General features: G+C 40.1%; 1 protein-coding gene and 1 long non-coding RNA gene across 4 annotated transcripts in view; one reads left to right on the top strand and one right to left on the bottom strand.

Annotated features, from left to right (window-relative positions):
* pde4d (phosphodiesterase 4D, cAMP-specific) overlaps positions 1–26,332 on the top strand; it is a 198,525-nt gene that overhangs the window by 104,035 nt on the left and 68,158 nt on the right. The window lies entirely within an intron of this gene.
* Positions 784–10,421, bottom strand: LOC102076212 (uncharacterized). Its single transcript, XR_266180.3, has 3 exons — positions 10,240–10,421; positions 6,952–7,163; positions 784–6,184 (listed from the first exon to the last, which is right to left on the bottom strand). It is a non-coding gene; the product is annotated as an uncharacterized LOC102076212 (long non-coding RNA).

Genomic DNA, 26,332 nt, shown 5'->3' with positions numbered 1-26,332 from the left:
GGTGACTGTATGGATCTGTGAAGTGTGTATTTGGTTAGACACTGGTATTTGGATCATGACATTTGGGGTGAGAGAAGAACAAGAGCATGAAAGAAGAATGGCCACTTAATAACTAACTTGTTGGTCATGTACCTGTGTTGTGTCTTGACATTTGAAAAAAGGCAGCAGACAGAATATCAGACAGAGATAAAGAGAGTGTGGGAGGAAAGCAGAAGAATGGCTGTTTGTGTGTGCATGTGCGAGCCAGGGAACGGGAGAGAAACAATTTGTTTCTAAGAGGGAGACACCATAAAATGGCTGTGAGCGGTCCGGAGGTTGACAACTGCAGTGTAATTTACTCCAATCACCTCCTCATTGTTTTACAGCTGCAGGGAATCACAGACCACTGTGGTGTAAATCTGGTGACATACACAGTCCTCCGTGGCGCCACTCCACACTTCATTAACAAGACAATCCTCCTCCACGGGCCGATTGGTATGATGTACAGCGTCGCTGTTCTTAGGGACTCGACATTGTGAAAACCATTCACAAATTGTTTTACAGTCACTTTGAGAACACTTTAGAGAATGTATCCCAAATGCTGATTGGCTTCTTTGTGCTGAATGAATTTGATTGGCGTAATTATTTGCAAAGACATAAAAAAGGTATTACCGGGGATTTTATGGAATTTAATGGTTTACAGAGTTCCTCAAAAAAAGGGTTTGGCCTCAGTATATGGCGACACTTTTAAAGTCCCAGTTCATGGGAAGATACAGCGATGATATAATAGAATTTTGAAAGAAGTAAATATTTGAGCTGGATTTCATTTAGCTGAGAGGATTTTAAGTAGAGTGCGGTAGTTCTTATTTAATTGTTGCCGGCATTATCGCAACCTAAGCCGCAGGAGTACCTCCAACAGCAGCAGACGCATTAGTGTGGCTTTCTTTATGGAATTAGGTGGTATCTACAAAATGGGGTGTGCTGACAACAGACTTAAGACTCAGATTGGCACTGTGCCCTGCAATAAAGGGATATATTACTTTGAGATCCACCAGAGTCGGTTGGTTGGGATTGAATTAACGGGAGAGCAGTTGCCAAATTAAATGTATGTGGGGGTTTTTTGTGGGGTTTTTTTGTTACATACGGACAAATTGATCACCAAAAGGCAACCGCTTCTCTACCAATTTGGTCGTGCGATACAGCGTGACCAGAGGTTAATCGCTTTCAAGAGTCACGTCCCATGTCCTGACACTGCGCTTGCAGACCCCCGCGATGGCTATGGTTGAAATGTGCCTGTGCTCTCTCTGAGGTGCTCGTCGATATCCCCTCTCAGCTCTTCTGCTGAAGAGTGCACACAAAGGGAGCGTCGAATGGTGTGCTCTCACCTTCGAGTGACAGACACACTCACGACTCAGTTTTTTCTTTTTTTCTTTTTTTTGCATTCTCTCCACCAGAATATCTCTGATGATATCCTGTTTTCAACTTTCCTCCTCACTGACCCTGAGGTATTTTTAATGCTGTTGCACAACACCGTCTGATGCTGCATTGCAACAGTGTAAGTGTCTCTTTATGTAAGAGGAGAGTGGGGTTTCAGCGAGGGGAGAACAGGTGGCTTCAGCTGGTGGTGCTGATGCCGGGGCTTCTTCCCCTGGCTGAGTGGTCCGACTGCGGGGGTTTAGGTGGGGATAGCGGTTGGACGGTTGAGGAGAGATGGATGTCGAATTGATGGATGCGTGATTGATGTGTGGATAAATGCGGTAAGGGTGGTATGGAGGGAGGGAGGCAAGGTAGAAGAGAGGAAGAGCGTGGGAGTAGAGGACCTGAAGCTAAACACAGTGGTGCTAATCTAGGCAGAGCATGACTCTCTTCACTTCTCACTTGGTTATATCATCTCTCTTTGTATGTCTGTCTTGCTTTCTCTCCCTCGCTATTTATTATTTATTTATTTACTTTTTCATTTTTATCTTAACGCGGCTGACAAACTTCCTACAGTAATTGTTGGTCAAGGTTTCACTTTTTGTTCACAACTTATCCGTACAGCTTAACAGCCTCATGACTCAGAGTTGGTGATGGTTGGAGTCTAACAAAACATGCATTTCTTTTTTAAAGAATTAGTTTGACAGTAGCTCCAGCTAGTCAGTGCTTCAGGCGTGAAACCTTCAATTTTTTGTTTCGTGTCGATAAAACAACACCCTGTATAATGTGTTATGTAAGACGCGCTGGTAGGCAGATATGCTGAGGCGCAGTATCCAGCTAATGGCAGTAGTTTTATATTTACTATACAGACATGAGAGATGCATCGCTCCTGTGAGACAGTTCTGCCAGAAAATGGATACGTGAAAGCATATTTCTCAAAAACGAACACGTTAATTTAGCACAGTTTTCAAACGCGAGGTTGGTCATGCTTGATTTGTTGTGGATATTAATGCTGAAATCATCTGTTTACTATCTGAAATAACATCAAAGCAAACTGCAGATAATGTGACATCCTCTGAGTTTTGCTCCTTTTCCTTGTCTGGCATGATAATATCCAATTCATGCTCCACACATTCCTAACAAATTTTGTTTTAAGGATGTAGCTTCTACCTTCGATTCGTTTTTTAGCTTGCAGCTTTCATCCTGCTGTGCAGTAAGACGGATTCTACAGGTTTTATCAGCCCAAACACCGCTCCCCTCCCAGGAGAATAGAGCGCCTGTGATTTGCATACATATGAGCATTTGAGCAATGCTGCTGTGGCTACTCTGCTAACAGTCCTGGCTGCACGACACATCGGCACAGTGCAGGCTTTTCATTTCATCACCAGTCAGGTTTAGAACAATCAATAGCATGTACACGACTTTGCATGGATTCACACAAACGTACACAAATAGATACGCGCACGCTTATTCTGTGTCATTCTCTCACTGTCAGAGATTAGACAGGACCCCGGTTATATGACTCAGCTTTGACTTTGTATTCGGAGGTAGTGGCCGAGTCAGTGTTGGCTGAGATGAATAAGAAACCTAAGATTATATAACTGTGTGACAGAGAGAGACTGTGAAAGAGGCAACGATAAGTACGGCACAGAGTAATAAAGAAAGTGTATTTTTTTACGTTTTATACACTGTATTTCATAACTTACCAGAAATAATATTTTACTAATGAAATGCCCTCTAGAACAGCAGTAATCCCATCATCCCATTTCCTATACCGTTTTAGAACATAACTGCATTGTTTGAGAAATTATTAATACATCAGTGGCTCATTGCCTCGATATAAATAGAATTGGTCATGCTACACTCTGTGCTATCAGCTGACCTGGAGTAACTGCAGAGTGGCCATTCATTAAACAGATTACAGGAAGGCTTTTCGGCAAAGTGACCTTTACCTATAACCACCTACCTCACTTGCTGCTGAACACGTAATACAAATGATCTTAAAAAATGTAATTTTGTATCAGGAATCACTGCTTTATGAAATGCCAAATTAGTATTCAAACAGATCTTTTGAGGCTACAAAATAAATTCTAGTCAGGTAATCCGAGTCGGACTACCTGATCTTGGGTCAGGTACAGGTTGAACTGTGTAATTTAGTTTTATGATCAACATGAATACTTGCCGAGACGATGTGATAAAGTAGAAGGTGATACACTGGGAGAATTGCAATAATAATAATTAGAGTTTAGTCTGGTTTTTTTTCAGCCCCACGTGTGGGGAATGCAGCCGATGCAGGTTAGGGTATGGATGACCAAAGGAAACCCAGGATGTGAAACTAACATCAATAAAGGGCTTTTTTGAATGGAAAGTAAACAAAAGGAATTTGCTGATGCTATCGTGCTGACCATTATTTCACAGAAACTGAAATTGAATTCTTGTTTTATAGTTGATGATTTATTGTGGGAAGAAAACTGTTTTCAGCTTCTGAAATGGGGCGTGTCAGTGAAAGGTTTGACAGCCACCATAGCGTAACTCTAATTATTTACTTAAGGCTGAAGTTGATGGCTCAGTCATACAAGAGTGAAAATAGGGTGGCAAAAAGAGTTGTTGCCTGTGGGTTACATTTAATTTTTTTTCTCATTTTATAACTGATTGGAAGTTGTTGCAGTGACCAATCGGTCACCCAACCTCAATCTCTGGGTGACCACCTTCAATCGCAAGATGATTGCATAGATCGCTTTGTGGGAAGCAGCCTGTCTCCAAACAATCCAAGTCAGTCCACGTCCAAGTCAGACTGACTGCAGTCTCTCTCAGGCAGACTGTCAAAGGCTTGTAAAAAATCGCCAACTTATTTATAAACAAAGACAGATTGCCGGCACGTTCCGATTAGTCACAGTTAGTCTTCACCAGTGAGTGCAATTTGTCTGCAGTGCGTTGTTTTACAGCAGGAGACTTGACATGACTGGTTATATTTCCATGTAATAGCAAGGTTGTTGAGCGCCTATATTTTTTCAGTTAAATTATTGTCCTGCAGCATCTGCATCACTATCTGTGGTGGGATCTCTGTTCCAAATCTGTGATCTGGACTTTGAAGTGACTAATGTGAATTTCTGTTTAATATAATTTTCTTTCATTTTGCTGATTTTCTGCAATTAGTCAAAAAAAGAAAGAAAAAAGAAAAATGGTGTGCTTAACTTCAAACAATTAAATAATCAAAATGCCAAATTGTTAATATTGACTTTGAAACTCGAATTTCAAAATGACGTTATATGTAATTTAATGTATTCAATATTCCATGGCAGTAATAAAAAAGCACATGTGTTTCCTCAACATTTCTGATACATGTGTGAGCATAACCTGCAATAAAGCACCAACTGGACCTAATTTGTGATGGTCAAAGGCGGCAACAATCATATTAACAAAAGTAGACTGTCAAAGTATTTTAAAAGCAAAAATGTTAAATTATCTTTCTTCTGGAAGTTTTGCTAATTTTAGCTGTTTCAGTAATCACTGTACTGTCACAAACAGATTGGATGTAACTGCCCCATTCATTTGGAAACAGACTGACTCTTATTGCTGTTTAGCACTCAAAGCTGCTTAGAAGATAGCAAATGATTGAGAATGCTTGCAGGGCTGGTCCCCATTTAAAGACAGTGAGATCACAAGTTCATTGCCCCCAGTCGCAGTCACAAACCACCTCTTGCAGTTTTCTAAATATTGAAATAAGTGGATGTTTCTATATTTGTCCACCTGAGCCTGTCCAAGCTTCTGAGAGTTCCCATTGCCCTCGGTCCCCTTCCTTCACCTTCCATGTTTTTTACATCAAGCCAGAATTCAGTGCCAGCATTAATAAGGTTCACATCTATTACATGTAAAATTTCTATCACGGCTCTGAAAACCAAAAGAGACTGACACGGCCTCAGATTCTGCTTGCTGATGTGTATTTTCAGCCGTTAAAAGTCATGATGCCACCCAGGCTAAACATTATAATTTCCCTGAAGCACAGTGATCCATCTGACAGTTAGCCGCAGGTCTACAGTGATCCGTAATGAAGGGGGGGTTATGTGCATATTGATAATTATTTGAATCCAACAGGTCCAGACACATGAAGGTGTTTTAGCAGCTGTTACTGCACTACCAGATTTAATTAAACGATGACCAGAATTAATCTGCATTGAAGAGGCCACAGCTGCGGGGCTTCATCAAAGGCCTTTTGATATGTTGATGTGTTTTTGATTCAACCAAATTACTGAAAGATTCTGCCTGTGCTTGGTCCAACATGTCAGCCATTCATATGCTTTTGTTTTCATCTTATTTTGTGCAGTCCGCATCTATCTGCCTCTAGATTCATCGGCGTATCCACGTCAGAGTCTACATGTTGGACATTGCGGTTCTCATCCATTGCCCCTTTAACGCCTTCCCACTTGTTTTCTTTAGTTTTCTTGCCGCACCTTCGTTATCTTTTCGAGCCATGTTATATTTCGGTTGATTTCACCATCAGAACTTTGACTTGAATGCTAAGGGAGAATTCAGCCACTGATGAGGGGGCTGTACTGATAACTGCAGCTGCACCAGGGCCTCACCAGAATAGCCTGAGGACTGAGAGCCTTGAGAAGAGGAGTGGCGATGTAAGGGGAAGCTGTTAATCGCTTTGAGTATCTTTGTAACAGACTGCAGATGGCCGTGCACTCTTTTAGGCGTATCTGATGCAGCTACTGTGTAGGTTGAGAGGTGCTGGCTAAATTTCCATCTCTTTCACAGCTCCATTCCCACCACAGTCGAGACGTTCCTAAATGTAAAAAAAGGGGAGGAAAAAAAAGAAAGAGAAGATTTTCAAAACTCAAAGAGACACTTGAATGTGGCCTAAAGCTTTCTTTATCATTTTTCTTTGAGCGAGCCTTATTAGCCTGAGGTGAGAGCCATTAATGATGCATGGATGTGGTAAATCCATTGGTCATGTGTGATTATAGTTGGCAGGCTCAGCTCATTAAACAATAATTGAAAGTAGCACCCTCTCCATTCATAATGCCCATTTTCTCGACTTAGAAACCATTAGTTTAAGGCCTTCTTTTTGTTCAGGTCAACTCACCTCTTCAAAAGAATATTGAACCTGCACACTAGTTGTATGATAGATAGAAAAGTTCTCTAATATTTGGATTTTGAGATACAGGACTCAACTGTTTTAGGTACAGTTGAGTCCACTCAACTGTTTTAGGTACAGTTGAGTCCACGTTATATTTGGAAAACATCTGAAGATGCTTGAAACAGTCTGGTTTTGGTTTATCAGCATATTATTAAGACACAGATCTTTTGGGGATTGCATCGAGAGGCATGTGACTTAAAAATCAAATATGTGGAGCTGTGAAAACACTTGTGAATAAGGCGGCAGCTGAAAGTAGTTTTAGATATTGTAACATTGCAACAAAAAGCTGCTTTGGTTTGACACTGTGAGCTGCGCATACACTGGACTCGTTGCAGATCACTTTGAAACTGATGGCTGGTTGCTTACACACATCCTGGGCACCAGTTGCCTAGGTGACCCTCTAATGTACTTACTTTAATGCCAATCAACAGTGTTGTTCACTCTCACGGGTAGATGCTTCAGTCGCTTTGAAGTTTATCTCATATCCCAACCACTTCGCACCGCCAGCAGTTATTTCGGCCGTAGTTGCTTGAAGTTGCCAAATATCATTCATTTTCTGTGGTCTCACGAATCACTTCTGGTATTTATGAAGAGGGCTGCTGAGCGATAACGATTGCACAGACATCTGGTAAAACATTGGGGGTATAAATATAAATGGGGGAAAAAAGTTGTGCAAATTTTTTCTACATTTTTTTTTCTACACTGTGCTCTTTCACTCTTCATTTTGCTTAGGCTGGCACTCACAGAATAGTCATCTTGTCTGTATCAGACTTTTAAGACCTGGTTTGATATTTTAAAAAAGGAGACATGAGCTCACGGTGTTGCACAGCTTCTATTACCTGATCAGTTATCTCCACTTATATATTGACAGGGAAAACTGGCATTTCTAGGTTGATCCCTAATCCTGTTGGTGAAACACCTTTGTGACCCAGCCATTTTCTTTCACCTTTTCTTTTTTATCTACCCGAATGGGGCCTTGGTCCACCTCTAGCAGTTCTAATGAGGTGCATGTCCAATTAAGATGCAGCTGCCTCATGTGTTGTGAGAGCCATTCTGTTATTGATGTCATCCCTTGATCATTTTTCACAGCTGCTTCCAATATCCTGCTCTTTATGAGAGCCTGTTTTCATCTTTTATGTGCTAGCATTTGTGTGCATATGTGTGCAAATATAGACTGTGCAAATACATCTGGTGGCTTTGTGTTTGTGCAATATGTATACGCGCATATTCAAATTTCTGTGTGCGTGTCTTCCTGCGTGCATCCTTTTTAAAAATGTTTCTTGTGTGTGTGTGTGTGTATGTGTGTACTTGTCGGTGTCTGTTCCTATCCTGATTACCAGTCTTCCGCTGCCTGTCTGACCACTAGGGTTGTCTCCTTTGATTGCATTGATTTAGTGCCTGCTGCATGCTGTAATGAAAGATGAAAAATGAACAGCATGCTCTGACTATGAGGTAATTGGCCTGCACCTTGCTTCTCATCGCTCTCATGAGACTGAGGGTGAGGATGTTAGGAGACATTAGTGTGTGAGGGAATCATGCGAGTGCTGCTTTGTGCGAGCATCTCTGTCTTTTGCTTTTTTGGGGGCGGGGATAATAGGAAATATTTAAGGCTTGTGATCTTCATGCTTCTGTGGGATTTCAGTGGCAAGAGCATTAAAATTAGACGTGTGTTCTGACAGCCCGTGTTCTCATTTTGCGTGAAAATGTTGCTCATGCATTGCTAACACTATAGCACAGTTGGCTGTCTATTAAGCACACGTGGCTAAACGGGGTACAGTCTTATGCAGCTTTCTTGCAATAAATTGCACTTTCATGAACAGAAATTTATTTGCAGGGCTCCATTATATTTCAGCTGAATTTCAATTGGTTTTAGTTCTCCACCCAATTATGTGGTGAAGGCTAGATGCAGTAGGTGGGATTCACTGCAGGACTGTTTTATTGGACTGCATTAGTTTTAGCTAGTTCTACATAATGGGTGTTTGTGTGTGTGTGTGTGTGTGTGTGTGTGTGTGTGTGTGTGTGTGTGTGTGTGTGTTTTGTGGAAAGCAGCACCATAAAAAAGAAGCTGATATTTGCATTGCAGAGCCACTTTGCTGTGTGGGCCAGATGCTTGACTGGCAGGGTTGTCTGTGAGTGAGCAGATGGTTTGGAAGAATAAGTCTCGTCAGAAAGTGGATGGCGGCCATGCGATGATCACTCTCACAGCAGACACTAGCTTTCGCATCCAGATTTCTGTCTTTGATTTGGTTTGGAAACAAAACGCTTTGGTTAAGGTCAGGTAAATCTAACTGGTCTGAATGTGAGTCACTGACCTTTTTTTTCAAAGCAGAACAAAATAATTTCATCGCTTTTATCAGCTTCTGCCAGTGCATATTTGGTAAATGGACTGGTTGTTATATAGCGCTTTTTTACTCTATTTAAGCACTCTGTACAACATGCCTCATGACTGCAACAGTCAGGAATCAAACCACCAACCTTCCAATTAGCAGATGACTCGCTATACTTCCTGAGCTACAGTCACCCCTAAGACAAGACTCACCCATAGTTTACTACAAAGTACTTCAGCAGAAAAATGTGTTATGTGTGATTGGCTCACTAAGGGCTCAGTCACACAGGCCTAGGAACTGGTTCATGGCCCCGGGAATCCTCTGGTTGCTAAGGAAAGATGTTTATTCACTGACCGATTGGTGAGAATTGCTGTTGCTGGGTGAAATCTGTGACAAAGAGGGTGCTGCATCACAAACCTTCTTGTTTTTGTCTTCAAAAACTCACAAACTAACCAGCTGAATGAGTTGAAGGAGTTTGATGTTAAAGTAAAAGTTTTGTTGTTGACACCAACATATTTTTAAAGACACAACTTTTACTTTGAAAGGGATCAGTCACCGTTCCTGGTTTGCATTCCCTACTTCAAAGAGGCTAGGTGGTGAGGATTTGCAGTCAAATTGGTGTTTAGCAGTTTGCAGATAACCAATAAAGCAACTGGAAAGAGGATTTCAGTGCAGCACTGCATACGTCTTTGTGACCAATAGCAAATAACCGCTCACCAAATGGTCAGGTATTACACACCTTTCCCTAGCGACCAGTGGTTGCCATGGGCTCACCTTCCAGTCACTAGCCCTGCGTGACTGGGGCTTGAGTAATTTCACAGGGACTGCCGGGAAACCTCCAGCAGCCACTTGAATTTGGCTGGGGAATACATATGCCTAATCGCTTAGTAAATAATATATTTGCAATCAAGTAAATATTTCATCATTGCAGTAAAAGAAAATGAATGGTGCATGCTGTCCAGTAAATGTCGAGATTTGTGAATGCATTGTAGACCCAGCTCCGTGCATTGTGTCCAGCTACATTAACTAGCCTTTGTGCTGGGTTTTAGGGAGTGCCTGACTAATGGCCTGGAGGGAAAAGATTAGTTCAGGGTGCTTAAAACAGATCTTAAAACAGCTTCAAATGGATGCTCATTGCAACTGTCAAACCACAGGAGAGTGAAAAAATGGTGTATAGCATATGTAAGATATCTGGTGGGTGGACAGGTTTTAGACATTTTAGTCCCTATTTCCCCACCAATTTTTTTGGATTTAAAGCCAACCATATTCACAAATTTAACAATAGGTACTCAGCATAATAAGTTGCTTGACATAGCGTTACTCTCAGTTGCTCAGTAAACCTAGCTTGGATTGTATACAGCAGAGTCTTATTACCTCTTAGTAGATGGCGCAGTAAGCTGAAAAATGTCTGCTCTTCAGTCCCAAAGGCTCACTTGCTTGGCAACACACAGTGCAGTAATGCCCACACACAGTGTAAACAGGGAAACAGGAAACACACTGGAAAATAGTTACATCACACTTCCCCCACAGCACACAAAAGCACACGGACACACTCATACGCACAAACTCCAAAAGTCTGCAGGTTTACTTCAGCCAAATCTACTTTTTTTTTCTTCGAAGTGTCAGACACGAGTGTTTCCCTCCCTGTTAACATGCTTTCAGGATCTTGTAACGCAAGATATGTAAATGCTGTCACACTAATGAGATATATTTGTGATACAAGCTGTTAGCCTTGCTTTTAGCTCGTCGTCAGTTCATGCGGTGAATTTTTTGAAAAGGTTTTATTAATTCAGTGCTGTTTGTAGGTGGAAATGGTCAGGCAACATCCACTTCAGACAGATGAATGACAAGAGAATTACAAATTACCTCTGATCAGACGGCTAGTATAAATACAAAGGATAGTGCAGTGAGTTAATGCTGCCTCGTAATGCAGATAAAAGTGTTTTTTTTTATCAAAAGCTATCCGCACGGTTTGATGAGCACAGTCGCTGTTTAAGGCTTTGAAAGTATAAAATCATTTCTGCAGAAAAAGCTTTGTTAGTCATGTCTGCGTACTGTACTGTAGATAAGTCTGATTAAACACTGCAATCTGCAGCACTGCAACAGGAACCTCTTCTGTTCAAAACATCCTCCCCTGGCTTCAGCATAGGAAGAGTTGTCCTTGTATTTTTTTTAAAAGCCTGCATTCACTGATGGTTGCTGAATGTGGTCCTCCTCCAAGTGCCTAAACTTCCATGACTTTTTGTGCTGTTCCTGGAAAACCTTCATCTCTTTCCTTAGACTACCTGTAGCAAGCTTAGAAAGTTAGGAGGCCTTAAAAAAAACACCAAAAAATTAAAACAGATGGTCAACTTTTTCCGGGCTGTAAATTAATTTTGCTGCACAATCGTGTTGGTTCTGCTGCTCTAATATTTGAATACACTGTGGCATTAGGCTGTGTTGTTTGCTCATCCCAGCAAACGATGGTTTTCATCAATATAATATTGCAATATCAATATAATATTGCAGCATTAGACTGACTTTAAAAGATAAAAAAAATCATTTCGCTTACAGTGAATACAAATGTCTTTTATATCAGATAGTAAGCTAGCTAACAATGAGGGATCACAGGTCGGTGTGCATTCTGATCCGTGGGGTAATAGTTGCTATAAACAATTTCAAGGTAAAACAGTTAAGGGATGGTTGGTGTTAGAAGTGATGGGAGTTAACTGGCTGTAGCTTCGTATTCAGTGTGCACACACGATCACTGACAGTCAAGGTAATGTGTAATGGCTCTTCTTTCATGTTTTGTATTATATTCTCTCCTTTTTACACTGTCTTGCTATTTTCTGACTACACAACTACTACTGCCAGTAAAAGGATTACTGATGACATGCATGATTACGTTACAGTGGATGAATACTGGTGAGCATAATCATGCTCCTAAATGTCGACAGTTTAGGAGTAGACAGCTATTTGCCTGACAAAACTGTAATGTTATTACAATTCCACCCATCTTTCCAGTGACATTGCATGGCCATGCAGTCGCTATATACAGTATGTAATTGGCAGTAACAGCACAGCTTCATCAAGAAAATAATACTTTCAATCCAGGATGTAGCCTGTCCAGCACTTGAACGTTGCCACAGGATGAGAGCGAGGTGAGGAAGAGTGATTCACACGATATGAACTCTGAATGACCTGTTCTGGCTGAAAAGCGCCTGCACTTCAAGAAGCCTGCATTCAGCGTGTATTACATTACGATGTTTTTTTTTTTAAATCTTCAATAAGCAGATATAAGGCTCAGTCTGAGTGAATTAATTTTGCAGTCCTGGTAGCTGTACTCATATTTCCATAATGTTTGAAGCTGTTAAATTTCCTTTTTTATGTCATCATCTTTTTTTCTGTCTTAGCTACTGTAGTACAAACAAATTTGGGTCAGTGAAACTTTTCAGTTCAGTAGTTCTTAATTGTTATCAAAAGAAACATGAACATATTAGGTGTAAAGTGCAGGTAATGATTACTGGTTTTAATTAACAAGTGTCCAGACCAGAAATGCTTATTTGTGCAACTTTAGAGGTTACCTGAGTAATCAATGAGTGCACCAGCTGGAAGGCAGGTGTCTGACTGATGGATGCACACAAATACAAATATATACATTACCAACGATACTTTCCTCCACTTTCTCACAGTATTATAGAATTATAAGAACAGTATTATGTATTTTGGTTTCTGAATGTTGATTTTGCTGCCATGTAATTTTTAAAAAATGATATTTTATTCTGATTTTGTATTAAAAGTAAACTATCATTTTTTTTTGTTAACTAAACTAGGTTTCTCCCTAAGCTAACTTTTTCTTACAGCTTCTTCCAGTCATGTAATTGGTAGCCTGTAAAGCTGCGCTTTCAAACTAGTTTCCCCATCACTGCATACATACTGAAAGTACACTTAAGAATGCATTAAGCCTCAGAAAAAATATAGCTGTTGATTTTAGAAAGCTGTCAGAGGACCTTGTCACATCTGAATTGCTCATTGATTTATGAGAAAAGGTCCTTCCTTCGACTGGTCACTGAAAAATATACCCACTGGTTTCCGTGACAACAGGGAGCTCACCTGGAAATGAACTCTTCATGCCAACAGTGCTGAGGCAGTGCTGTGTTTCCAAGGATGTTGAAAGGCTTTGTGATCAAACGCCCTCTTGCTTTCTTAACGTTTGTGGAAATATTACTCTTCTGTTTCACTGTTGCTTTGCTCGACCTGATATGAGCTTTGATTGCTTGTCTTGTATTTTCTAGAGTGTGCAACCTAAATTTCAGCACTCATTTACACTCACTTTTGGACTGTAACTCCGCAGAGTAGGTGGCACCTTGGTGGAGGTCATATTTTCCCATCTGTCAGTTTGTAAGCAGGATTACACAAAAACCACCTGACTGATTTTGATTAGATTTGGTGGAGAGGTAGAGCAAAGGCTGGGCAAAGGAGGGGCCAAGATCATTTTGACCTGGGTCATTTTTGTTTTTGTTTGTTTGTTTCTTTCTTTCTTTTTGGGGGGGCTGGGGGCTTTCCTTCATGAGTGCCCCCTTTGTTCTACCTGTTTAATAAAGTTTCACTGTAAATAGACTGTTTTACTGGTCGGTCACATTAGAGTTAAGATAAGATGGCAACTAGGAATAATTGCTGATTTAATTCTTTTGCACTCTGTAACTGATTCCAAGTAGCTGTTTTGACCGAAATCACAGATTTGAGAGACAGATGAAGGCTTGCAAATAATTGCCATCTAACAGTTAAATCCCTGGCCTGCTGTAACTATCTCTATGTTTGCAGAGGAATTTCTGAATTTCTGTTTAAAATCTATGATGTTTTGTCTGGAATCTGAGTGTAAATGCTTAATGTGAATTTGTGACTATCAATCTGTATTATCACAATTAGATTGCATGGACATAAATGCTGACTTGCCCCATTCAATTACAAACTAATAGCAGACTGACTCAGTTTTATTGCCATTTTATCACCGGCTTGACACAGAAAAACTGCTTTGAGGATGACAGCTGACTGCGAGTGGTCATTTTAATGGAAAAAGGATCTAAATTCATTGCAAGAATTTTGTTCAAGCCATAGTCTTCAACCACTGCTTTCCTTTCCTTCCTTATCTAATAAATGATTTATTTTGTATAAAAGGTGGAAAAGGTTCTGTGTCAAGGAGGAGAAACTAGTTGTTTATTTGGCTTAGATCACAATAGAAATGTTATTGCGTGTGTGTTACAGCTCCGAGCTGTCACTGGACTTAAAAAACACTCTGCTAGACTCCAACCTCATTGTGCTCTGGCATATTGAATAAGCTGGAAATAAGGAGCTAATTTTAGAATCCAATGTACCTTGATGTTTGACTAAAGAAATAGTGGCCATCATGCCACAGCGTCTCTTAATTACTTCTGTTGTGGGTTTGATTAAGGCGCCGCGGTGCCGTGTCGTCTCTCAGGAATGAAATGTGTGTTGATATCTCGGTGTGCTGGCCCTTATGTGCTGGTGTGTATTTATGTGTATGCACTTGTCTTCATGTTGCAGTGGGGGGTAAAATTGATTTGAGAGCCAGAACTACTTAATCTTCTTTTAAAATTGGTATTTGACAGAAAGCTTATCTCACATGCCAGAGAGGAGGACGTGGAGGACCGACGGGAAGGGGAGGGGGGAATGGAAGAAAATGAAAGTGCGATTGGTGTCTTTTGCATCAGTGGCCTGCTTCTGCATTGGCCTCTTTGTTTAGACTCTAACTTGTTTCTGCTGCATAAAGCGAGGGACTTGCAATCTGTGTTTCTTTTTTTTCTTCTTGTATGCAGAGGGACACACAATATATCGAAGCCAGATGTCTTAAAGCAGTATTCATCCATATTAAAAGTCCATCCAAGAAGCACACATAGTTTTTCTTCCTCTTCTGAAAGAAGTATATTGTGGTTTAGTGTGAGAGAAATCTGATTTCTCAAGCTGTTAAAACGAATTTCACTCTCCTGGTGTTTGGGCTGACACGCAGAGATTGAACAAGGGCTCTACTGGAATTTTGCTATGAAAGAACCAAAGGTGCTCTTTGCCTCTCGTGAATGTTTCCAACAGAGGTTATAAGGTACGTCCAACTGGGAGAAGACCTGGTACACATTGAATTCGGTTTGCAGACTCCCACGGGAGAGGCTGATGGATATAGCTGAGGAAAAGGATGTCTGCATTGTTTAGCCTTCTTCGGCTGCATCTCGAGCTCTCCGACTACCCCGCTGGATTTGAAAAGTGAAGGTGTTGGCTTGGAGCTTTGTTTGATGGGAGCAATTAAAGCTGTAAAGTAATTAACCATTTAAAAGCTACACTTTTTTTAAAGTAATCCCCCCAAAAGCTTAAAAGTTATTGCAAAAACTGAATTATCTTTAATACTTGAATGCAAATCCTTCACAGTCAATGATTGCCTGGGAGTCTGGAACACCACCAAATGCTGGGTTTGCTGCAGTGTGATGCTTGGCGAAGCCTTTAATGCACTCACCTTCAGTTTAGTGAAAAGCATACTTGATGAGACTTTTAATAACATTTAATGTTTTGCCTTAGGAAGCGAATGCTTTGCTTTCGTGGTATGTTTTAAGTGACTCTCGGTCAGCACTGGAGTGGCCCATCCTGACAGTTTTGCAGCAAAATCTGAGCAGAAAGTTCTACATGCTTCAGAATTAATGCTTTCAATCAGCAATCATATCATCAATAGATCCAGTTCAGTTGCCAGCAATAAATGCCCCAGAGCGCAATTGCTTCGACGTTACGGCATCCTGGGGTAGCACAGTGGTGTCGTCCGTTGCCTCACAGTAAGAAGGTCCTGGGTTTGAATCCACCATCTGCCTGGGAGTTTCTCCCCTTGTCTGGGTGGTGTGGGTTCTCCTGGTGTACTCTTGCTTTCCCCCCACAGTTCAAGGAAATCCAGGGAGTGGTATTAGATTCCTGATGATTCTAAAATTGCCCATAGGTGTGAATGTGTGTGCAAATTGTGTCTGTCTCTGTCTTAGCCCTGCGACAGACTATTGACACGTACAGGGTGTACCTAAGCCCCCGTCACCCTGAATCGGATAGGTGGATGGATTGTTTCTTCACTTTCCGGTACAAGTTAATTGTGGTTTCATTGCAGCTAATTTAGCTTTTTATTTTAGCCGTGCTTTGCATACTGAAGGAAACCCTCTCAACAGGAGACATTCATAAGGTACGTTTTTGATTGTAGATGCTGATAATAACACACCTACCTTGTCCAAAGTGTTCCTTACTCTGCATTGGCTTTTTTCACACAGGAAGGCAGTTTAGTTTACTTCTGTGGTCTCAAAGGCCTTTTTTGGGTTGCTGAGCTGGCCAGTGCAAGCCCTCTTTTTAACAATGCCCCAGGCTGTTGATATGGCACCTCCTAAAGTTTCTATCCAGGGCTGCATATAAAACAAAATAGGCACCCGCTAAAGAGATTTTGGTCTTTCCTCAAACAAAAATCACCATTAGTGTGACAAAATTGTTTTGTGGGGTTTCATTTACTTGCGCATAAAATACACTTTTGCTCTTCAAATATCCAGAAATAACAGGAAAACACATAGACCGCTGTTAGGTAAGATGACACAGACTCTTTGTCTTAAATGCATAAAGATTTATGTGTGTAGTAACCTCCCAAAGGCCCATTTTAGCTTGGCAAAAAAACCAAACCAAACCAAACAAACCCTCTGTCTTTCTATGAGGTGTTATAGTACTCAAGCCTAAGCAGAGACATAAATAAGAAAACCTCATCCATTTATCTTTAAGAGATGATGAAATAAGTGATGAAAGAGCCACCATATATTACAAAGTTGATTTTTGGCACGCATCAGCAAGTTAACCTCCAGAGGCCCTTTTCTTAGATTGCTGATAAACATGTTTACGTGTGATTCAGCAACTAGCACTTGATCTTGAGCCAAGTAATGCGATGCAAGACATGCAACTGCTGTCACATCCTCCTGTTGTATTAAAAATCATCGCCTTTGTGATCACAAAAACACACTACAGTCTAAATGAGTGCACTGGAACTGAAATCTAAAAAAATGTATGAAATTTGAAAGTGATGCAGAGCTTGTTTAAGATTTAATGTTTGAATATTATCATAGAGGGCTTAAATTTTCATTTTGTACAACCTAATTTATAATCTTGGCATTCGGAGGCTGATTCCACATGAGGAGAGGAAGCCTGCATTATTCATTGAGATGGAAAAGACCGTAACAAGATGCAAGAGTAATTTGATGATCGTGACGATGATATCTTTATTGTCCGCTGGGAGGAATCCATTTCACGTGACAGACTGTTACTCGACGTATAACACTGCAAAACAAACAACCATATAACTGCACGTGAACAGACCTCTGTAGCCCAACCGTGCAAGTAAATAATAAATATAATGGAACCCTAATGTATACTGACAGGCAGAGTATCCTCGGCATAATTCCTATAAGGCTTCAGCTCCATGTACAGCCTACAGCAGCTTGTGTTTTCCTTTTGGAATATATGCTAGGTCATTCATGCCGTGAATCCCTTCCTAATTAGTCAAGTCTAAGTAAAATTGTAGACGTCACCTTGCTTAGAGATGCTGGCAGCATTCCTACTTTAATTTATTTTCGTTGCTTAGTATTGGGAGTGAAAACAAGGCAAGAAGCTACGCAGATGAGCAATGCAATGTCATTAATGTTTCTCTATCAGCTATAATTTGTTGCCCTGTCTGGATGTTTGTTCCTGTCCTCTGAAATTATTGACAAAATCTCTGCCTTCAGAAGGTTTGTAGAGGAAAGGGAGGACAACAGCTTTCGCTTTGCGTACGGTTTATAATAGGGCTGCATGACTGGGAGGCAGATCACAATTACTTGTCACAATTATTTATTGATTTTAGTGGCAAAAAATGTTTTTCTTGCATCATCATGGCAACGCTGCTTTTGCAATTGTTCAAATGTTTGCATCAAAATAAAATTGTTCCTCCTTATTCACCTAAATTCAGCTAATTTCTCGGAAGAATAATTAAATTAAATTACATTAAATGAAAAAAACAAAAACAAACAAACTGTATCATAACATGTGAGGCACCTTTTGAATAGTTCAGTTTTATTGCTTTCCATTGCAGACACAACTTACCACTCTTTGCGCATGATTTTATTTTTAATTACTTGCAGTAAATCCAAAGTATTTCCCAACAATGGATGATGAGACGCTTTGAGGGACGAGCTCTTCACCTTCGGTTGTGCCACACATTTGATTTTTGCTGCGTATCTGCCTTTAACCTAGTGTTACTCAACCATACTACTTCAGGAAACGTCACGCTACAGGAACGGCCTTGATTGGCACATGCTGGCACATTCTCAGGTGCTGATTTAAATATCATGGAGTCATGCTCATTTAATTGTTGGAAGCCAAAATAGTGATCAAGATGAAAATTAATTTAATTGTGCAATATTAGTATGAATTATAGTATATAAATCCAATGCACAACTGCCTTAAACCTGCATTCTTTCTGTTTGCCAGCAGGGGGCGACTCACCAAACTGCAGTAAGAAGCCAATTTGTGTAGAAGTCTATGGGAAATAACCCGACCTTTTAATTCATTTATGAACTCAGTAACCACTTTGTTGATGAAGTGATGATCATGGAGTATGATAAAGTAACGTATTAACTGGCATTTATTGTCTATTTATAAATAACATATGATGACGTCCATTCCATGAATTGTTGTGGGGACGTACATAAACAGGCTCTTGGGTTCATTCGGCTTTGCTTATGACTGATGAATTTTAGAGGTTGATTTTGCAAAAGTGTCTCTAGAAAATACTGGTGGGCTACAAGGCCAAACTATTCCTCATGTTAATTATTTCTGACAGCTCAGCAACAGTGTTGTTTTTACATGAAAATAACTTTGGTATAGACTTTGCAAACCTTTTCTATGTGCAGCTAGGAGCGTTCAAGAAACAGTACAAGTAAAGCATTGGAGAAAATCTCAAAAATGTAATATTGGTAATTTTTCCTTTGTTCGGCCATCCTTGCTTCTTATTCGGTGCACGTACATGCACATAATTCCTGCTTCAGTTTCACCACCGAGAGAAAATGTGAAAAACAGCAGAGTAAGATCAATGATTTGAACTGAACTAAAGGCATTTGTTATGATGACCAGGCCTAAGAACTCCACTTTAACTCTAATCCATTACATTGATCGCTAAATCACACAAATTTTCTCTATTCTTTCCAAAATTTAGCAGCCAGTGCTCGGACCGAGTCTAATGTGTATTTACTGATAGTGCATGCAGGGCTTGTACAGTGTAGTTATATATTGCGAGTGGGTGGCTGAGCAGACAGAATTTGTTGATAAACTGAATGTGCAACACTTCCAATGCATGCATTTGTTTTTTAAGTGCGCTTTTTTCTCCTCTGCCTGTGCACTTTATGTAATGTTTGTGTACAAGCCTGCAGGTGAAGGGATCCGCAATACTTGCTCAGGGTGGGAAAGCAGCTATCGGTGGGTTCCCAATTTTAGACCGAGACATGAGGAATAAGCTGCTATGATTAATTAGAGCTCTGTTATTTCTGTTTATTGCGGAGCTTAAGTTCTTAAGTGTTGCTCAGAGGTGAAACCTCAATATTGGAGACCTTCTTTTTCCTCTCTCTTTTTTTGCCTTTATACCACCCTCACCTTCCTTTCTAGTCCTGATTATTCTTCACTCTTGAGCTTAAGAAAGGAGAGGGAAAAGACACGATAACAGGGTTTTAATCCACACTACAACATGGAGACAATGCTTTGCAGTTTGTGGAAAAGCGGCATGTGGCCCTCGTACTATTTGCGTCATTGCTTTCTTGCTTGGTGCTTTCATTTTGGAATTGCCCATAAAAAAAAGCAAGTATTTTCTGGGGAGAGGATGCTTGTGCTTGTATCCTATTACCGGTTGATTTTTCTCTTTCATTATCCATCCCCTCTCACACAAGCGCTCACAGAACACAGATACACATGTACAGAATTGCACTTGAAAAGACATGCAAATCTCTCTACAAATCCTTCATGAAAGGTGCAAACATGCACTTCCAATGCAACTAGGCACATGTCCATGAACATAAAACACATACAAAGCTAAGAATCTTCACGCTCTCCTACATGCACGCACGCACGCAGTCTCGTATCTTGGGCTAGTGATTAAAAAGCATCATTATCTCGCTATGGCCGTAATGAGAAGCACACACCTGTTTTCCACAGCTGTTCCCAATCACAAGCTGTCGCCCTTCACTCTAGGACCAGAAGCTCTGGAGGTGATGACTACGCAGTGCCATAAATCACCTGCTGAGAATCCAGTCACCACGGAAACATGCCTCATTAGAATCTGCTAACTGAAGAGAGTTGTCCTTTACCCCTTCACTCGAAGTCCTGGAGCAGAATGGGCTTTAGTCACTGTAGCTTTCAGCCTACCCTTTGGCACTGGCTCCATGCAGGACATGTATAGCATGAGCTCATGGTGTGTGCAGTCCAAGGCACCGGTGATGCCTGGTTTCATGAGTCATGGGGCTTTTGCGGAGCTTACATACGGGCTGAAGCATAGCTGATATGAAATACATAATATCCTCCCTTTTCTCCCAGTGCAGTCAAGTGTGCACATTCATTTGTAGAAAATAAAAGGCTTTGAACTGATGATTCTACATGGGTGCTATTTCCCAGTTTTATCTTTCAGTTCAAGTAATGTGCAGTCAGGTCTGGGCTGCCATACTGAGAAATGAGTCTGAAAGTATGTGTATTCTTTAAAGCCTGGTGTCTTTGCTGCCCGCAAACCTTCTGCCTCTCCATAAATGTCACCAATGACAATTTGCGAATGGATAGTGTTATGTCCCCAGCAGGTTCTCCCTTTAAAAGGCTCTTCTTTGTCCCTTGAGCAAGACATTTCAAAGATGTTCCTGAATAATGACTGACAGAGTAGACTGAGACGGTTATGCAAGGGCCGTCAATGTTACATTTATGTCTTTCTCAAATTGTCGGTGGAATAAATCACGCATGCTTTAAGGACAAAAAAAAAAATGTCTAGGTGGTAGGTGGTTCCTTTCTGAAAGGAAAGCAAGTTTTCATTTTATTAGCAGTTAGAATATTTCTAATACTCTTGAATATTCAGTAAATAAGGATTTAAAAATTTCCTTGAGGCTATTTCTCACTGTCTTGAATGATGCAGAGTGACATTTTAAGTGTTTATCAGTAGTTTGGGATATAAATTTGATTTCAATGGCTGGAAGAAGAAAGCCGGTTTTCATTTGCCATCCTGCCTGTGTGTCTGGCCTTTTCATTTAGGGCGCTGCTTACTGTCATATCTCTGGATCTAGATTTCGTTCTGTGTTGCAGTTTGCCTTATTTCTTCTGAGCATAACTCTGCAAGATACATTTTAGTTTCATGTCCTTTGAGTCTGCCTTTTTGATTGTTACACCAGCCATTCACTTTGGTTGGTGTGCCTCTTCTAGATGTTTGACATTTCAATTTAAACGTGCTACAAACCTTTTTGGGCCAAGAGGGAGGATGCCGGGAAGGAAGACGTGTGGGGGATGGGAGTTGATGGATGGAAATCAAAAGGCCCACTGGTGGGTTGTAGTCTTGTCAGTATGACCGAATATTGACTTTGATAGTAATATTGTGTTTTATTGTTAATTAAGCACCGAGGTAGTAATTAAAAAAAAAAAAAAGCTTTAAAACTTCAAATTTTTAAAGATAGTGCCCCTTCAGATATTAACATGATAGCTTTTACAGTATAAACAGTATAAATGCAGTCTGACAGCTGCAGGACATAAACACATTTATATGATTCTATAACATATATTTTAATATTGCTCTACAGTACTGCAGTGCAGTAGAGCAGTAGTGACTTTACCTATACTAAAAAGTGGTCGTTTATGTGGATGCTGCTTGCTCATTGTTTAGGTTTAGTGTTTCTTTTGTGTCACAGTTTTTAAAATTGATCCAAGTTTTGCTCCAGTTATCTAATAAAAGAAAAATGTAGTGATGATTAGTACCGTCATGATACTGGAATTTCAAAGAGACAGGATAGATTGATAACATTTCTAGTGCCCACATTAACGTGTAATTATTAGCTGCTACCTTGCTGATAACTTAACAGACAGCTAATATGAGTAAATGGTGTATCTGATAGCCAGGTGCGGGTGTTGTTTCTGCATCCTTTGCCATAATAATGTTAGTCCAGGATAAGCTATGTGACTGACCAAATTTAGGCTACTCATGTTGGTTTGCTAGTGATAGTTTTTAATAACATTAGCTTGCTAATTAGGAGTTGACGTCTTGGCTAATGCTAACTGAATGCTTAGCCAATGTCACTGGTCAGTTGCAATGTTGATCCTGGACCAATGTCATTATGATGATGTAGAAACAACGCCAACACAAGGATATCAGATCATGCGCCTGCTAGTTAAATGGCTAAAGTTAATGTGCACACGAACCAGGTTAATGTTTATGCTAACTGTTTACTACTTAAGTGTTGTTGAGACGCTTAAGCTTTATACTTTGTGAAGCACTTTGTGATCTTTTATCTAGAAATGTGCTATATAAATAAAATTTTACTTACTTACTTACTTACCTTTTGAAATTCACCTTTACAACTAAACAATCATGTTGTTTGGGATGTCATAGCTTTGTAATGTGGGTAAAAAAAAAAAAGTAATGCCATTCTTTATACAAAACTCTCTTATGGAACAAGTTTTTCAAGTGTTTTCTTCATAAATTATACAATATAATAAATATGTTATCAAGTAAGGTTTGATATTAGCCAAATTTAGGTTACTGTTGTTGGTTTGCTAGTGATACTTTTTAGCATTAGCTAACTTCTTTGCTAATGCTAACTGAAGACTCTAACATTAATCCACACATGAGCCAGATCAAGGTTTATATTAACTGTTTATGTTAACTGCTTCTGTTGTTGGAACAAGAGCTTGACTGACCTTTTGAAATTAATCATAAAAACTGGTGTGTCTAATAATTTACTATTATGCTCGTTATAGTCACCCTGGTGAATAGTGCCACCTGACAAAAGTGACCTCACACAAGTGCCATTCAGTCAGTCTTGCACCTCTTGACTTTTTATAAAAGTGTTGTGCTGTTGCTGACGCAGCCAGGTGGAAGGCACAAGTGTATGATTCTGTGTGTGTGTGTGTGTGTGTGTGTGTGTGTGTGTTTTAACCACCATTTTAATGATATAGTACTAGTATAATTTATTACTTAAAATTTTCATTTGCTCAAATTTTTATTTTGTTGAAGTATTCTTTCATCTCTGTTATCCAAAGGGCAGGCTGCTCTCCCCCAGTTTCCTAAACTACATCAGTTTACTAGTGATATGTGCTTCTTGCAGCACCTGTGACATCACTATAATTATACAGGCATTTTAATCAGTTCTGGACACAGATAACAAAGGGGGGCAGGTATGGGAAGCTGAATATGGGAGGCTCGACTCAGATCAATTTCTTGCATTGGGATGGAGAAAGATAAGGAGAGAGCGGCTTTCTCACCACTGCAGTGTATTGATATACAATCCCAGCCTTTCTCATTTCTCCAGCTTGTGTGTATTTGAGTGAAAAGAAGCAGGTGGAGTAACATACAATATACCCTGCTACCTGTTTAAGCACAAATTACAACTCAGGGCAGTCAACAGATTATCCTGATAACTATTATTCTTTTGTCTCCCCACCTTCTCTCTCCCCTTCTGTCTCCCTTCTGTTTCGGTTCTCTTTTTTAGGTAAGTGACAAAACAGCATGGATTATATGTGAACATAAGATGCCTCAAAAGGTAATGTGGCTGTTTTTTTCTGTTTTGTGATGTGAATAAATTTTTTATTATAGTTAAAAACTGAAAAACAACCCAATTAAAACACCTTCACCATCAAATTACTGCTACTTCTAGTGCATTAAGCACTAATCCCTAACACGATGATAATAACGCAAAGGGAATCTTTCTGGGAGGAACATCAGCAGCCTCATTCTGTTTTTATGTTCATTACTAATTGTTAGTTTGCCAGTGTGTGTAATGGGCCTATCATGAGCAGTGTGCATCTGCACTCCCTTCACCTAATGGTGGTGGTGTGTTTTGCTGCTAATCTGTTTATCTAATCAGATGCTGAGGTTAGGGGGTCTATCTCATTAACTTGCAGGATATTGATTTCCTGCGTTTAGGGCAAAGCGCTCTACAGCAGCCTGCTTCTACATTCCCAGATGGGAGGAATGCAGGTTCCTCAAGCTCATCAGTTGATCTCACCTATGCGTGTGTGTGTGTGTGTGTGTGTGTGTGTGTGTGTGTGTGTGTGTGTGTGTGTGTGTGTGTGTGCTCGGATTTAAAAATAGCTACCAAAGCAGCGTGATTGCCACAGAATCAAATTGTATTTTTAAAGACAATGTGAAAAAGATCTAACACAAAGATGGGCTTGAAAATGAACACTGTTTCATAAACATCAGTAAAATATTCATGTATTTTGAAATGTATCAACGCTTGAAACTGTCTCCCCGTATCTGGTTCTGCAGAGATTTCTTCCTGTTAAAAGTGAGTTTTTCTTTTCCACCGTCACCAAGCGTTTGAGCCCCCAAAGAGGGTCATGTGATTGTTGGTGTTTTCTCTGTGTTTTTGTAGGGTCTTTACCTTTAGGGCTGTTCGATATGACGATGTATATCGGATGACGATATGAAAACATCTATCGTTTCATATTATGCGCTAAATAAATGTCGCAAAATAAACTGTTTAGAGCAGTGTTTTTTCATCTTTTTGATGGTCACTGTAGTGGCTATATTAATTTCTTAAAGTTCTCTTTCTCTTATATTTAAAATAACCACACTACAGATGAACAAGCAATATTTTTACATGTACTTTCTTTAGCAACTACGGCGGTAAAACCATTGTGTGGCTCCGCAGTCCCCTCGTTTTTTTTCCACATAAACCTTTCACAATAAAAGCTCAAGATCCTGTTGAGACTTTTCAAAATAAACTGAAATGATATACAGTATTCTTAAACATCAAATTTCAGAATATGCATAAAGGTAATTACCTTAAATAAAAACATGAAGTAACTATAAATGGTGCTTACAGTCACCACATGGATGCAGGCACAGAGAAAGGCACCAGAAAACTGTACTATGCAAATTATGCCGCAAACCGGTCCCCACCACAGACTCAGACACGGTAAACCTCTTCAGCCACCTACGCAAGAAACACGTGAAAGAGTTTACGGATGAAAAGCAAAAAAGAGCCGTTAGAACAGGCTTTTCCCTGCAGCACACCATGTAATAAATACTCACAGAGAAAACGGTGGCCATTACTACTTGTGTCTAAAAAGGTGTAGCTTCATGCATTGGTCAAAACACACGACTCCAGGTACACAATGCCCAGCTGAAAACATTCCACACAAGTCGAGTTGCCCGAAAGTCACAGAATTTACAGAAAATGTACTATTTTGCAATATATATCGTTATCGGGATAAGAAATGTTTATATCGGGATATGAGATTTTGGTCATATCGCACAGCCTTATTTACCTTACAACAGAAAGTGACTTGAGATGACTACTGTAGTGATTTTATGCGATATAAATAAAATTGAATTGAAAGATTAAATTAAGTAGATATTAAGTTTGCTGATTGCAAAATTTCCTGCTTTATAGATCTTAGAAAAAAAAGGTTAGCTCCATCAGTCATCTATTTCTGCCTAGGCTCAAAATCTGACATTTAGCAGCTGAGCTACACTTGATAAATCTCACCATTTATTATCAGTCAGACTGCATGCAGAGGTATGAAGCAGCTTTAGTGGCTGGGAAAAGCCAAAATATCAGTTAGGGACCCCATACAAGAAGAGTGGGTGGATATAAGGCTACTTATTATTTTATTGGCTCGTGGCTGCTGTACCCTGTGGTCTCCTAATAGTACATGGATTGAACTGATTGTAAATATTGTATTTCTGCTCCTCTGCTGCTAGGCAGTGTTATAGTAAGTGTATTGTCACTCCTGCTGTCGTGAGCTAGATTGTGATAAATGTGTGGGTGTGGCTTCTCTTGCATAGAGCACATGGGTGTGAATGTGTGCCATTTACGGCACTGAGAGTGGTTTGTGTGTGCGTGTGTGTATGCATTCGTAAAAATCTGTGTGAGTATGTGAGGGCAATGCGTCATTCTGCAACTCGCAGAAGCCCAGGAGCTACCCTATGGTAGCTCCCATGCTGCTTCTATCTCTTATGTAACTATGTTGTTGTCATGTTCTCACACTATTGGCCTTTCTCTCACTCTCTCTTCTCTTTTTCTCCTCAATCCCTTTCTACTTTTTTTGTTTGGTTGTTTTTTTTTGCATTTGTACATGTACTGCTTGTACGGAGTATAGCAATTTTTGGAGATGTGGAGTTTGGTTGGGATTTAAGGGATCTTTTGTGCTGATACGGAGCTCATAAGAGTGTACCACAATGCAACAGACAACAACTTGTAGA

The sequence above is a fragment of the Oreochromis niloticus genome, linkage group LG12 (assembly GCF_001858045.2).
Source record: "Oreochromis niloticus isolate F11D_XX linkage group LG12, O_niloticus_UMD_NMBU, whole genome shotgun sequence".
Classification (NCBI taxonomy): domain Eukaryota; kingdom Metazoa; phylum Chordata; class Actinopteri; order Cichliformes; family Cichlidae; genus Oreochromis; species Oreochromis niloticus.
Note: the sequence above shows the minus strand (reverse complement) of the source record. Positions and strands in the feature narration are given on the sequence as shown.